The following is a 16,054-nucleotide window of genomic DNA, read 5'->3' as shown; positions in this document are numbered from 1 at the left end:
ATACAAGAAAGCTTGATGTTCAAATGTGTTTGTTACCTACTTTATAAGTATTTTAAACATAATAAATAAATGCAAAATAGGGTTAATGTGCAGTTCATATTGAACTGTTATATAGTTTGTTCATTCTTATTTCTAAGAACTTGGTAATCTTATATTTGCTTAAAAATAAATAAAAAAGTAGGTTTCTTTCATCACTACAGTTTTCTAGTAATACATCTCTTACATCATTAAGAAAATTAATACTGCCTTTACAGGACTACTGCTCTTCATACTTTAATATTTTTCTCTTATTATTATCTGCCAGTTTTTCACTTGTTCTTTTTACATTTTATTCAGTAAAATGATATTTAATTTGTTCCTCTACTTTATCTGTTCCCTTATATTCTCTGTATTTTATCATATATGAATATCTGAAGCTCCATCAACCATCCTTTCAAGATACGTAATGATTTAAATGTTTTCTACAATTTTTTGAAATTTTCTTTCTAAAAGGGAAAAGAGAAGACTTTTGAAATTCTTTTCTTTTTACCTCAAATCTCATCAGATTGTTAAGGAACTAATTAAGCATTTTATGTGAGGACAGAATACAGTATATGCTTCAGATCATATCATACCAAATAAATTGTAACAATAATATGTAAGAAAAGCTAGCAAAGGACTTATGGCCTGAAAATTATTTTCCAATATTTGAATGTGTGAAGTGAAGTGAATCTTTTAGTACATCATAGCAACATATTCCAAAAACCAAGCACAATTCCAAAGAGGACATTAATGAAGAACCAAAATAATAAAATCTTCATGCATTTTTGAGTGATGTTGGTTGACTGCCCTGCTGCACAAGAACATTTTGTTTGTGTTTACTCATTTACTTTCCAGTCACCTTCTGGGATGAAGATGAGTAGTTAGCCTTTACCACATACACATGTGATCTGGGTTTTATTAGTATAGTCCCCATGTGGAGTTCCCCAACTGGAGACCATATGAATGGGCTTGGGCAAAGAATGAAATGGCAGATCCCTGTTTCCTTTTCTGCATTCCTCCCATCTTGGATTTAAACTCTTTGCTTTTCCATAGCTCACTGCTTCAGTCCCCTCCACTGTTGTGCACCCACGTGGTTTAGTCAAAAGTAAGGGCAGGTAGACAGTCTATATTTTTCTACTTTGGGTAATCCATCATTTACAGCTACCCAGTCAGAAGCAGTGCACCTGTGACTCTTCCCATCTATTCTGAAGTATTCCATCACTGTTGTAGCTGCACGGCCTGCAGCCTCGGTAGTTACGCTACTAAAATCCAAGAGCAACTTTCTGTGAAAATATTCTTTAATAAACCTCTGCCACCTTCACGGCTCCTCACATAAAACTGTTTCATTTTCTTTCCTTCTCCGAAATAGGCACGTCTCAATTCTCAATCTTCAAAATTTCAATTTAAACTTGCTTCTGGCCTATTATAGCATCTTTTCAGGTGTGAATGCTTTTTCGTTCCCAAGGATATTCTGATTTCATGCTGTGAAATCCATATTTCCCAAGGCCTTCCCTGACACAGCCTTTGCTGCTGCTGCTGCTTGTTCACTGTTATGTGAATCTGAGGTGAACATTTCTATTACTTCAGAAATCAGTTATCAGAAAATTCATTCTGGGTTACACCTGGCAAAGGAGTTACTAGCATAAGCATACACTTTGTTTTTGTTTTAAAATAATGGCATCTAATGTTAAAAGCTGCAAGTGAAGAACAAGCTATTACTGCACAGGAAAACTTTGGTTTCCTATGGACTTTATTCATATATTTCTAGAACAAACCTAACTCTTGTCTGCTCACACTATGCCCTCTGTACCTTCACTCTGACACGAAACTGCTCTTGATCTCCTCCCGATCTACAAACCCTCTTCTACCACACTCATGATCTCTGTGCTCAGCACAAGGACCAGTACTCCCAAGGTTCTGGTTTTGGTCAGATTTTCCTGCTTTGGAAATGGGAATTTGAGGAGGAAAATATGGAATGAGATTTTCCAAAGCATACACTGCAGCCTTCCATCTATTTGAGAGATTTCCATAACCTGAAGTTGTATTCTCCTCAGTTCTCTACCCCTTGCTGCTCCCTTGTACTTCATGGAGAAAGAAGCAGACCCTGCTTATGTTATTTCTGAGAATTGCCCTGGGCAATCAATACACAAAGCAGAAGGTAAAAGTCCAGAGTTCAGAAACTACAGACTTTCAGATAGTGCACTAAATCCCTCATTTCACACCAGCCACCTACAAAACTAAAAGGAATTTCATATCTTTGAGATCTCTACCCTTATGTCATGTTCAGTGGGCTCAAAAGTTATAACACCATTTGGAAAGTGGGGAGAGAGGAAAGAATTAAAGTTAACAACATTGTGGAAACACACAGCTCACAGAGAGTCCGTTTTTCAGTTCCCACAGGAGCTGTGTTACTGCACAAGTGTACAACAGGCAGAAGTTCTGGGTTTGAATGTGTGCTGCCTCCCACTTTGCAAAGAAGCAGTGATGGTGGAGGTCATCTGAGCTTTTCTAGCTGAGCTGCAGCAATGGCAAACAGAGCAGCACCCCAGCAGGGCCAAGGGACTACAAATAACAACCAAGGCTCAAAATAGTTTCCAAGGATTCTGCCCAAAACTGGAGCTTTTCATAGCTGTTAAAGTTCTCTGACTGCAGTAAGAGTAAAGCAAAGGCAAATTGTTCTGATTTAATGAATAGTCAGCAATGGTCAGAAACTAACATTAAATATGGTCGAGAACAGGTATGGAGGAATGTTATAACTCTGGAAAAGAGTTATGGTCAAGATTCTCCTTAGAATCTAACAAGTTGTGTATTTGCAGTGTAAAAAATGAGACTCTTGAAGGGTATTTTAAGTTCTTGACTCCATTAAGTTCTTGTTTCCATCTGAATGTGATGGTTATTTAAGAGTGAGGGCTGACTGTTGTTTGAAAGAGTACTGAAAGAAAAGGTTGAAGGTGAGAAGAAATAAAATACTAGAAACTGAATTGTGCTTTGGTCAAGATAATCCAAGGACAAGTCCTATACATACATGCTGCTGAAACATTTATGCTAGAGACACCTGGATAAAAGCTTTAAGATACTGCTGTAAAAACTGCTAGTTTCCTATTTACTGTGTTATTACGGCACATGACCTTTGGAGATTGAGACAACGTTTTTTTTTTTTTCCCCCACAGGCTACCAAGACTAACTACTTTTAGTCATTATTCAACTGAACCAAATACAATTCACTGTTAAATTGTCTGTACGTCATTAATAGAATCATAGAATATCCTGAGTTCCAGTGCCTGAACACCCTCTCAATGAAGAACCTTTTCCTGATATCCAGCCTGAACCACCCTTATCACAGATTCAAGCCATTTCCTTGGGTCTTAATCATCTTAAAAATAAAAATAAAATAAAAATAAATAAATTTAAAAATAAATAAAATAAAAATAAAATAAAAAATTCAATGGTCTGTTTTAGATTATTCAGAAATAATGTAAAGTTCCGAAGAATAGTGACACTATGTAAATAATTTAAAACACTCCTAAATAATGAAATTTTGAATGCCTTTTCAAATTTACCTTTGCCTAGGAAAGGCCAAAAGTAGGACCTCTAGCATTTAGTCTTGGTTTGCAGAATAGCAATGTGAAAACTCCCATGCCCCACCAGTGTTCAGATGTCAGGCAGAATCATTACACTCAGCACAGCTTTAGCTCCTCTTTGCTCAGCTTACACTCCCTGTCCATTTCCTTCCCAATCAATCCATCCGTCTATCCATCTACTTGACCATCCATCCATTTTCTGAGCGATCCTCAAGCCAGACAGGTCCCAAGATGCAAACACTTTTGTGCATAAGTAGCAGTATGAATCACATCACTGCAGTCTTTCACCATGCTGGTGAAAGATCTTGGAGTTAAGCTTATATTGAGTGTTCTAAGCTTGAAAGTGTAACTTTACCAGGCTCAAGGGCAATCCTCACATATCCTGTCTAACCCAACGTGCATGCTGTACAGTGATCTAGCATTAAGCAGAGTCCATTGTGCAAGCAAGTATCTAGGGACCATGGCCGGCAGCAAATACATACATAAATAATTAATTAAATAAAATGAAAGGAAACAATCAAAAAAGCAATTCACAGAAAATGAGACTGGAAAACAAAAAAAATATATATTTTATTTTTGAAGACTCTTTTGATGATGTAAATAGCAAGCTACATTGCAATCCCTAAGTCTAATTAAGCTGGAGAATAAAGACAGTAAAACTAGGTTAGAAATTCTGCAAAATTCTGTTTTTAGTGGAAGAAAAATAGTATGATTCAGTCCCAAAGGTATAACTACAGATGTCAAGGCTGACTAGCTGATCCATAATAACATTGCTCAAAGTATTCCTTTTCCACATGCACCCAGTCACAACAAAAGCCACTCCCATTCCCAGTTTCAAAAGGCAGAAGTTGCATAAATACAAAACCACTTTTTGGTGTCAGGTATGCAAAAGTTAAAGATCTGTCAGAATATTGTACTGAAAGGAATGTCACCACCATACCACTTTACATGCACAAGACGTTTGGCATGATCTCAGCCAGAGCAGAAGTTGCTCACTTGTTCATTGACTGGTCTGAAGTGGGAAAAAATAGACAGTAAATTCACACAGTATAAAAAAGAAAATACAGTGAAGTCCTCTATGAAAAGTAAAGCAGAAAACAGGGGATATCTGTCATTTATATATTCTGAAACACACAGGAAGTATTGTTCCATTTTGAAGACAAAAGAGGAAACAGTGACCAAAATTACGGGCATCATTGTAGGACTAGGTAGGCTTTAAGATTTCTCTGTTGTAAAAGTGTGTAGAAACGTATTTGATCCTTGCTGGCATTTCAGTTTCTATAACACCACCTCACTGACATGAACAAAGGACCCTTTATTGGTGGACTTCATCTGAAATTTGACCTCCATAATGCTAATGGAAATATTGCTGGTAAGTGGTTTCATTATCAGCAATAAATGTGAGGACTTGCTATTTGGCAATAACAATGTTTTGAACAACAACAACAAAAAAACATGTTAAGATCTGATGACTAGAAGTTTTCAGGCTTTCTAGATAAAGATCCTTAAAATGTGCGATTTGGAAATATCTCCTAAGGCTTTAGGTGTAGCTCACATTTGCTTTTCAATTTCAGTACTTACCAGAAGACTTTGGACAGTTTGAGGATGATGAATACTGTAAGCCTAGATCTGACCTTCTTGGAAGGGAGAACGTTTGCCAGCAATTTGTCTTTCAAATTTATGTTTGATCATATCATCTGGTTAAATGTTAAGTCATTTCATTCTAAGTAGAAGCATAGTATCATGCATTAATGCAGCTGTGAGGATGTGAAGTGAGTGCAGGGGAACAGGTTAATGGCATTGCTGACCTAAGAGAGATTATAAACTGACTCTGATAAAGGTGATAGAATTTCTGAGACAGACTCTATTTACTCAATTTTAAAATGCTATTAGTATTTTATTAGAAAGAAGCAGCTGAAATAAAACATATAATGTTTTAGAGAATGGAAATATACACAGAGATACGAGTATTCTTAAATATTAACACAATTCCTGAGTCATTAAGGCATTACTTTTCCATTAGTCAAGAAGAAAAAAAGTGATTAAAAATGATGGATGATAGCTATTTATATGGGTGAATTCACCCATCTGTCTTGCTAATCACAGATGAACTCAGTTTCTCGCTGTCCATCTATGTGTGTGTATGCAAATGCATATATATATGCATATTGGACATTTATTTACAAGGAGCCTCTTTAGTTAGAGGAAGAGCTGTACAAACAAGTAAAAATGGATTGAAATCTTTGTAACCGAGTGGGTTAATGTGAGGTGGGTAGTGGTTCATATATGCAGTGGTTACTATAGTTACAGCCTCTCTCTCTGGCCCTTTAATAAGGAACTAATCACTTTATTTTCTGTCCAAGACATCACATTTCACATGTTTGTCTCTTCACCCACACCTGACATTATTTTCTCCCCAAGGGAAGGCAGAAAGATATTAACCCTCCAAAGATGAAGTTTCTCTAACTAGCTAATCCCAAAAACTGAGGGGAAAAAAATAGGACTTTCACATGATTTCTGTGGTTAATAATCGGCAGGAAACTGCCATGGCATGGCAGTGAATAATACTTCCCACCTCACAACAGCTCCCAGAAAGCCTTAAAGGCTGCCAAGGTCTGTATCATACACTTCTATTGACACCTGTCCTTGAATTAAATATCAGACATGGAAAAAAATAAATAAAATTTACAACTGTTTAATGAAGAGCTTGAAACAAGACCCCCAAAATTAGTTGTTCCTAAGATTAAAGACACCCACAGGCTCTACATGCACACATGGTAGCTTTTTTCCCCTCTGAAATTATGTCTTAAAGTTGTAAGAGATGAATTGTAACCCGAAAACAGGAAGGGACTGGGGGGCTCACATCCAACCTTTAGGCTGCTGTGCCTCTCAAAATATCTGCCAGCTGCCATTGGTAACTCACCTCACAGATCTGTTCAGCTCTTCTCTTTAGGTAAAAAGGATAAAATTCAGGGACATAAATATAGGTGCCAAGTGCCCTTCTAGGCACAGCTGTGTTTCTGAAACCAGGTCTCATCCTTTCAAAATCTCACCTGGTAGGCAGAAATACCTCAGCATCCTGAGCAAGTGCTCCTTCATGAAAGGGCCAACAAGGGAAATTTGGGGTTATCTACTTTCACAGTACTTTTTACCTCTCTAAAGAATAGAACACTCTCCCAAGAGGTGGAATAGTCTTTTATCAATTGCTCGTGGGTAAGAGTCACCTGAAGAATGATGAAAGTATTAGAATAATCACTTACTGGTTGTTTAATATCACTAAGTAAATGTGGTAAGACATCTTTTCAGTTTCTATCGTGTGTTACAAACAATAAACATCAGTGGCACTTGTCAGCTTTGACAGCATGTTTTACTGAGAGCAGGCCCAAGATGAAAATTAACCAACAATAGCAAATGTAATTTACTGCCCCCAAACATCATGCATATCTATTACTTCTCTAAGCTACATCTTTTATCCTTTTCAGATGAACTTATAGCCAGGCTTAATGTTGATGAAAAAAGGACTGAATTAAGCTTCATCACAGATTTTCTTCAACTTAACTGACAAGCTGAAATTACCCATACTTGGTCTTTGCCTCAAGGAAATGACATTTAAATTCACCAAGAATTCAAGACTCTGTGTGAATATGTATGTTTGCCTGTACCTCTGCATGCTCCTCTTCTTCCTCTTTACTGTTGAACCCGGTGCCATTTGACAGATGGAAATGTGAAGATACTGTCTTTGGTACCATAAAGATATTAAGATGTATCTTGCCTTTAACACCTTATTACCTTTATATTTTTAATTGTATCTTGCCATTTTTCAGTAGCTTAATGGTGATGCTAAATTCTGTAAATATACATGGCCAGATAGAAAAGGAAAATTGTGCAAGTGCTGAGGCAAAGATTGTGTTATGATCTCAATCCACAGGCAGCAGAGAATCCAGACACAAGACACAAGAAAAGTGATTTAATAGGTTTCAACAATGAAAAACATTTTACTGAAACACTAAGAAGCAAACAAAGAGAAAAACAGTTTTATTATTTTAGATGTAAGACAGTGAAAGTATCATTATCAGTTTAGATTTCTCTTAACATATCTTTCAATTTTTGGAGAAATATATTTTAATTTAATATGTTAATATTTGGACATAACCAGTGGCATCATAAAACCTGTCAAAGATTTGACTAGCTTGTCAATGCAAAAATTCATTGCATTCCATGGGAATTTTTACATCTTTTGGGATCAGCATTGTAGAACAGAGTTTTTGGACGCAATACAGACAAAATAAAAGCTTCTCTTCTGTTTTACCTTCAACCTCCTTATTCCTTGTAATAAATAAATAAATAAATTCTAATTTATGCTAACATTGTTGAGGGTGAACTTCAGGTTAGTCAGTTCAATCTGGAGGCCTGCAGTCTAAGTGCTGAGTCGTCCTCCTTGGACTGACAATTAGAATACATACAATAAAAGGATATCATAAATGTTGATAGGAGCTGAGTTGGGGAGATACTACTGCTTGACCTTTTCTTTTTCCTTTTTTGTTTTTTTTTCTAGTTTCTTTGTCAGTTTGTAATTGGTCTAATTCTGCACAGTGGAGAAGGAAGCAAATAGCTGATAAGGAAAAAAGTACTATGCAAACAGGAGACTGAGGCAACACTTGGCTTCTTGTAGAAATGTTCTCTTAAAAGATCATTTTCCCTTCCCTTAAGATCTTTCTTCTTTTAGCAAATCAATAAAATAGAGAGGGGGAAAAAAAAAAAGTTTTTCAGACCATAAAGTGATACAGGCACATTAGCCAGGGTGACAGGCAGTTACATGAGCATAGGAAGAAAAAATATTTTAAGAAAACGTTAGCATCATTAATTCCTGTGACCTCTAAATATGTCCACCTTTACTCAAAGGCCCTTGTTGATGGCTGCAATTAATTGAAAACAATATTAAGTACACTCCATACATAGATACACAGATAGTGAACATAGTGATAAAGCAGATGGCATCATCCCAGGGCTAGGCATTCTCTATCTAGTGAATTAAAAATTCCACAGAAAGATCTACATTGTACATACTATATCTGTTTCTCTGAATTTCAGTTAGGTAAGAGTATGAACTCTAAACTGCAATAACAGTTATCTTTGCAAAACCCTACTTAGAAAAATTCCCTGCAGTCTGAGGATGACATTTTGCTGAACTCTACTAACAAGGCAGCTAATAAGTTCCCCTCTGAGCTGCAAAACAGTTAATAACACCAGCAGTTGTCCATTTGCATATGAAAGACAAAAAGCAACAATTAAAATAATCTCCAGAAGAACAATTATTTCTTCGTTCCAGTTCTACATATAATTTGTCATATCATATTAGCTTTTCTTTTTTAAAATGTTGTTCACAGCATAACCATTTCTTCCTGACACATCTTTCTGTGAGGAGAATGAACAAATAATATTTTTAAACACTTCTCCTCTATATAAAATAGGAAGTGGGTCACTGGGTTTGCAGATAGCACATTTAATTCTGAATTCTCCTGTACTTCTTGTTATCAGGATGAACATTAGGTGGTACTAAATCAAATGATGGTGCAAACAGACAACTATGTACCATGGCATGCTGCAAGGGATAGCAAGAACTGCTCACCCTTCCAACACCCCCACTTCCAAGCTAGCAGATTGACAAACCACAGGAATATGCAGTCCTTTTTCCTTCTTTTCTGCCTTTACAGAAGGATTGTTATCACAGCTAATCACTACAGTTGAGGTCTCCCATTTCAAACACCAGTGTTCCCACTCCTCTGCAAGCAGGTTGAGCATCTGAGCCGCTGAGGAATGGGTACATCTCCTCTTCCATGCCTCTTCTACCCACAGGGATGGTGACATCAGGGCAGTTTACAAGGGCTGGTAGCATTAGAGCTAGCTCTTAGTTTTGAAAGATCAGGCGCTTTCCATCTGAAAATAGAAAATTCTGCATTATATGCAAATTCTCAACCTGGAAGTTAAAGCAATGGAGAATCAAGTCTCAGGACCCTTTTTTCCTCAAAGTCTTCATTACCAACCATCTGTTTCTTCTGGAGGAAAGCATGAACATATTCTACCCTAAAACACCCCCACACAACAGAAATAAACAGGAGTAGCCTTTACTCCAATTTTGGCCATCCCCATTAAAACCAGTGATTTTTCTGACCCTATTTCCATATCCAGTGGCCAGGAGGAAGGGACATCCTGCCTCATGGAAGAATAGTTTATCAGGAAGTTATATCTCACTGGTAAACCTGATCAATTTGCAAACCAATAATCTCATCAAAACCAGTGGTTATGATACCAACAGCAAAGTCAGTACTCAGCAGCCTCAAGGTAGGCAAGGAGAGACAGCACCCACAGAGGTGGCTGCACAGTAGAGCAGCAGCTGCAAGAGGGTCCCAGCACTGAAACAAGCATCTGATGTTCCTTCTCAGTTTATCACTTATTCACTAGAAACTTGGCAGATACACATCCCACCATTCTGAAAAAGAGGCAACTGTGGGGCAAGGGAGATGTTTAAAACATTTATAATGCTTCTACACCCTTACATGCAGATAATTAAATCCCTATCCTGATGTCAAACAAGGATGAGCATGAACAAGACCAGGATTGGAATGAGTTCTCAGTCTCCCAGCCTAAGTGACATTTCTCAATCTAGGCAGAAGATGATAGTTTCAGAAAGGGGAGGAAGATGGAAATCTCCACTCTTGTAATCTTGTAACGTTATAAAATGGGCACGGTACTGGCTACACAATTGACTATAGCCACTATTTGCCAAATGAGGAGTTTTAGATAAAGAACTTAGTTTTGTATTAAAAACTGAAATCCTTGTTAGTGCTGTCTAATATTTCTTGGAGCATCTAGTTTTGCTGGAAAAAGCTATATTAATATCAGCAAAATTTCATTAAATTGTATTATATTGGTTAGTTTCCTCTTCCTCATCTTACAAAGGAAAAATAAAATAAGTGAGAAGGAATTTGGATTTAAAAACTTAATGTGCTTTCCTTTTTTTTTTTTTTTCCTGTATAGACATGCAGTTTTTATAAAAAGAGAAAGGGAGAGGTACAGAGCAAAAGTATTTTATTATTCTTGGGGTTTTTGCCATCTGGGTGTTCTGCAAGGTCATATTTCTGTGATGTCAATATAGTGCAAGACAGTGATAAACTGGGCAGCTATTAAGCTATCTTGTAAGTTCTTACACCCTTTATTTTTTGATATCTTGAATATAGCAAGAAGCTATGCAAAATATTATAAAGCTGAAGCAGGGTCAATAAGAAGCGGCTAGTCTAATAAAGATGGCTTCGTAACTCTACCTTTTCAACAGCTATGAAGAGGAAAAAAAGGACAACAAAATAAAACATGAAGCTTTTTCATGGATGGCTGGATTTGAAATTAGCTGCTGTCATTCCTTTATTGACTCAGCACCTTCACACAATGCTCTTAGATCACTCTCAGCTTGTGAATATGTAGTTGGCTTCATGCATATGCAGCATTTTTCTAAATGTCTTTATTTTTATAGCAGAGAATTTTTACAGCATCTTCAAAGGTTACTTTTTCTTTCATTGCTCCCTTTTGTGAAATACCTTTTTACTCTTATCAGGGTTTAATATCAATTAAAGTTCTGTTTCAAATCAGTGCAAACAAGCTTATCTTTTACACCAAGGTCTATCAACTCTCCAAACTGTCTTTTAAATTTTTTTAATAAGTTTGAAGAGTCCTTACGCTTAAATAGTAATTTAAAAAGTCATTTTCCTTTCCCATTAGCAGTCTCTGGAAAGGCAGCTCCTGCTATAAGAAAGTTGCTTGGTCTGTGACAGATTGTCCATCCAAGTGACCATAAATATTCTCTTCTCAAATAATTTGTTACTTTGGATGACAGCTGATATACTATATATACACCATCTCACTACTCAAATACAGTGTTGAAAGTGAATTATCTGGTGGATTATGTTAAGACGAATAACATTTGCACCTACACATCAGGAGGCAGCTAAAGTATTTAAAGGTGAGCTTCATTGACATAAGAAGCAGAATATATGAGATGGAAATTTTCTCACCTTCAAATTGTGTCTTTCTTAAAATTTGGAGATTCTAGACAAGAAAATATTTTCTGAAATGAAATTATTATTTCCTCTGTAGAAGAGTTTGAAGTAATGTCCTAGTCACCTCCAGGTACTAGTAGAGATTAGACTCTGCTCTACCTCATATGCATATCACTGTAGAGATCAGAACACTGGGGTAGGTTTTGTTTAAACAAGGAGCCCTCTAAATTCCCCCATAAAAGCAAATTAAGGAAAATATTGTGACTAGCAATAGGTGCCACATGCATTTTGGAGCTGTTCTGGCTTAAACACCTGCCAGAGTGGGGATATTCTACATTGCTATTTTTAATGTGGATGGCTCAGTAGATCTTACCTTAATCCTTCTGACAAAACCCTGATTCTTTTCATCCAGATCCTCAGGAAGACATGAATAGTATCTCAGGAATAAAGCCAGGTGCTCAGATGGATGTGCATCAGCAAAATTTACAGAAGAAACACATCTATCTAGGAATTCGGATATGCATCTATCCATCAGGATCAGTCCTGTATCTTTCTGAGCGATATATCATCTGTGTATTTAAACTTAATTAAACACATGAATTTTAATTTTTAGAATTGTCAAATGGTATGAAAACAGATTTGAGAAAAGTGTCTGTTAGAAAAACACAGCCCAAAACAAACAAACAAACAAAAAAAAACTTGAAATTGCTGACCAATTACAGCTTCTTTGACTATCTTTAACGAGCTTGGAGACATAGGGGCAATAAAGAGTCTGATAGTCTCATAAGTGCAGTCTGAAAAAACATTTCTCAAATACAGAAAATAACAGATTTTTATTCATAGTTTGATTTTTAAATAGGTGTTACTTTCTCTAGGTGTAAACTAATTAAAAGGAGCTTGGGGTATTACGTATATAAGAATAAGAAAAGTATGGACAACTGTCTTTTCACTGGTAGTTTTCTATACTTGGGCACTTGTATCTGCCCAATGTAAGTGTAAATTAGCACCCCTAGGGTAAGAAAGAATCAGACTGTGATGTAAGTGTTTGAAACAGACTTCACTTTTTTTTACACACAAAGGAGAAAAGAAACCAGATCTCTATATTTCAAGGAATAAATAAATAAATAATGCTAGTATTTAGTGGCAAGTTTTCTTTTCTGGAATACAGAGGAGTTTAAAGAAAGCCCCTATCTCCTTTTTGGTTTCCAAGTACAGTCACTGAACTGGAATTATAAAGAAAAAAAGAAAATAATGTTATCAAATTTAGCAGAAAGTGAACCAGGACCAAAAACAACCAGTCACTTACTTTCTCTTTCACCTGGTATTTAATCTCCCATGTATCAGATACAAATTACATTACTAGATAGCAGCTGTCTTTCAGCTTTAATCTGGCTGGGCCACATAAGCAGAGCTTCTCTCATAAAAAAGGCTCTTAGCCCCCTAGCCACCCTTGCAATCATACCATGCACCAGATATGCTTCAAATTTAACTTTCCTCAATGCAGGTGACCAAAATCACTTTGATCCTTCCTTCCCGCAGATGAAGTCCAAACAGTTTCTCATACAGTGGTGTTACCAGCCTTTTATGCTAAATTCATTTACAAACCTAGGAGAACTAGGAGAGATATTCACCTGTTTTAATCAGCTTATTAAAGCTCTGAGAAGTTATTCAATCAGCTGAATCACCCAAACTGCATCTCTTTATCCGGTTAGTACAGCTATAGAGAAGGAAGCTATGCATAGCCTGGCATTACTTAGCTTTGCTCCATGAGAGGTTTCACAGGTGCAAATATTTTAGTCCTGCTTTTATCTGCAATTACTTGTGGCAAGCCTAGAATAATGTATTACTCTTTTATCCATTGTCACTTTTTGAACTTTAAGGTTTGGCTCCATAAAGACCTCTCTTGGAATTGAAAAAACAGGACTCCTGAATCTTGGACATTGCTATGTTAGTAGAACATTGGAATAAAACAGAAGTATCAACAAATGAACTGAAGATCAGAAGTTTGTTTCAATGTCTGCATAGATCCTGAGCCTTTGGTCTATACAACTAATGTAGATGAGATATAGCCTCACGGATAATGTGTATGTCTGGAATTACATATGGTATTTGAGGAGATGTCACATGACATTTCAGCTGCTGAACACAGAGAAATTACAGTGAGGTTGAATGTGCATTTAAATATTTCTTAGACTTCCCCAATAGCCTTTTAAAGTTCCCGAGTTCAGAGACTGGAATCTTTTCCTGATTGTATGATGCTGATGCAGCATAACTTAGTATACCACAGCAATATATGAGACTATGAGCCTGTCACGAGCCTTTTGTCTTGATGGCTGCTCAAGCAATTATTTAGTAGCACTGAAGATGAGATTAACCAAACTAAATTAGGCAAACACTCATATATTTAACTTCCATTCACCACCAATAATTGCCAGTCAAATTTAAATGTTCACATTCTGGATGATAAAGTAAAAATGTCTTTAGTGGAAGTATTTGACTACTTATCAACTCAAAGGGAAAATTGGGCTATTTATGGAATGTTAACACTCAGACCATTTGAAAAGAAAAGCACATATTAATCTTTTACATGTTAGGATTTCCGCTGTTTTACAAAAATGTATAAATCTAAAAGAAAAAAAAAATGCAAATGAAAATATCTACTAAATATACAATAATTTTATGTCCTCAATTGATCACGGAAGAGAAATAAGGCGATATACTGTATGAGCTATCTCTCAGTGAAGACACAAGGTCTTGGAATACAACTCTGCAATAGCTTTATTTTTAAAAGTTAGGGTTATATAATGAGCAAAAATCAATTTGCAGTCAATGTACAGCATGTGATGTGACCTGGAGACAAGTAATTACCTTATAAAACTATAAATACTTGAAAGCTCTATAGCAGTCTCACCATGAGCAGCAAAAAGGGAAGCTCAAAGTGTTTATTGCCACTGCGTGGCTTTGTTTATGCTGGGATCAATCCAAATTTTGTATGATTTGCGTGATGCAGACGAAGGAGAAGAGATAAAAAACCACAAATAAGCTTGCTGACTGGAACCCAGTGCCTTCCTCTGACATCCCAAAGCTGGGTGTCCTCATTCTTCAACCAGTGTGCCTGCCTGCTCTGTCGGTGGGTTGGACGTTGTCTAGTTGCATTGGAGTGGCAGTGGGCCCAATCTAATAAATCCTGCCCTTCAGATTACTTACTAGCCTGGTATTAGCAGTCTGCTATCTACACAGCTTTGGCTTAGAGTTTGCTCACATTCAGCCAGAATGAAGCCTGGAGAGAAACACCTCACTTCTACTTGCAAAACACTGAGTAGATACACCAAAAGACAAACAATTCCTTTCTCTCTGCTCTGGCATTCACAAACCTTTAATTTGTACCTGCACAAAGGCACAGCTCTAACAGAAGTGACATCTTCCAAACACTTTGTGGCACTATTAGGAACGCATTTCCCTGGGAGAGGGCAGATTTGAAACTCTTCACGCTGCAGAAAATGTCCCTCATCCTCATGACATTACTGAACTTTTACATGTAAAGTACATCTTCTCCCAGAAACAAGGTTGTATCGTTACATCCTATCCATTAGGTGCAACCTATAAATCTCCATATTTTGGTTTCTGTACATAAACTTATGTCCACATGGCACTTTGGAAAATGGTGTAAGGGAAATTGCCCTTCAAATGAATTGGAAGCTGTTCTGCCAAGATTAAGCAGTTATAAGCCATGAGGAGCCCCAGGTGTGATAATCCAGATTCAGCATCTCACAGATCTGTGCAACCTGGAGTCAGTTCACAGTGCAGGCTCTTACTGACTTGTTTACTTTAGATATCACTTCTGTCCACTGTTTGCTGTTATGTGCTTTCCTACCAGCCATCCTCTGGGGTACAGATCAGCTCTTGACTCGACTATATTCCTTTCTGATGTCAGATGAAGCAAGAGCTTAAATAAATAGAATAAATGAGACCTTTCCTGCCCGTTGCTGAGTGGGTCTCTGTTGAGTGTCTGCTTTGCTGACATTCCCATAGTGCCTCCTGGCTTCTGTGAGCATCGCGACCTGGAACTGCAACATCCCATGCCACCTAGGGGTCTCTGCAGAGCATTCAGTTCCCTGAGGCAGAGATTGATCACAGCTGGGATTGTTTTAGAAGCCTTGGCAGGTTTTAAATTTACATCCACACTACATTTCACCAAGTATGACACTATGTATTTTTCTCCTCTCTTCCCACTATATTAATGCTGCTTTTTCTGGGATGGTGAATTCCATTGCCAATTTCCCATCATAGGACAGCTTTACATAGGAAAATACTGAAAGTAGAGCATGTGGAGTCTCCCAATTTAGCTTTTTAAATTAAGCCAATAGGCCATGACAAGCAGTGAATTTCTTGAATGGTCAT

The 16,054-nt window shown here is 37.0% G+C and overlaps 1 long non-coding RNA gene across 1 annotated transcript; it reads right to left on the bottom strand.

Annotated features, from left to right (window-relative positions):
• Positions 1-7,615: 7,615 nt before the first annotated feature.
• Positions 7,616-12,941, bottom strand: LOC308194641. The gene is made up of 2 exons (XR_013950780.1): positions 12,027-12,941; positions 7,616-9,539 (listed from the first exon to the last, which is right to left on the bottom strand). It is a non-coding gene; the product is annotated as an uncharacterized lncRNA (long non-coding RNA).
• Between the last annotated feature and the right edge of the window lie 3,113 nt (positions 12,942-16,054).

The sequence above is a fragment of the Anser brachyrhynchus genome (genome assembly GCF_964034855.1).
Source record: "Anser brachyrhynchus genome assembly, chromosome: 4".
Classification (NCBI taxonomy): domain Eukaryota; kingdom Metazoa; phylum Chordata; class Aves; order Anseriformes; family Anatidae; genus Anser; species Anser brachyrhynchus.
Note: the sequence above shows the minus strand (reverse complement) of the source record. Positions and strands in the feature narration are given on the sequence as shown.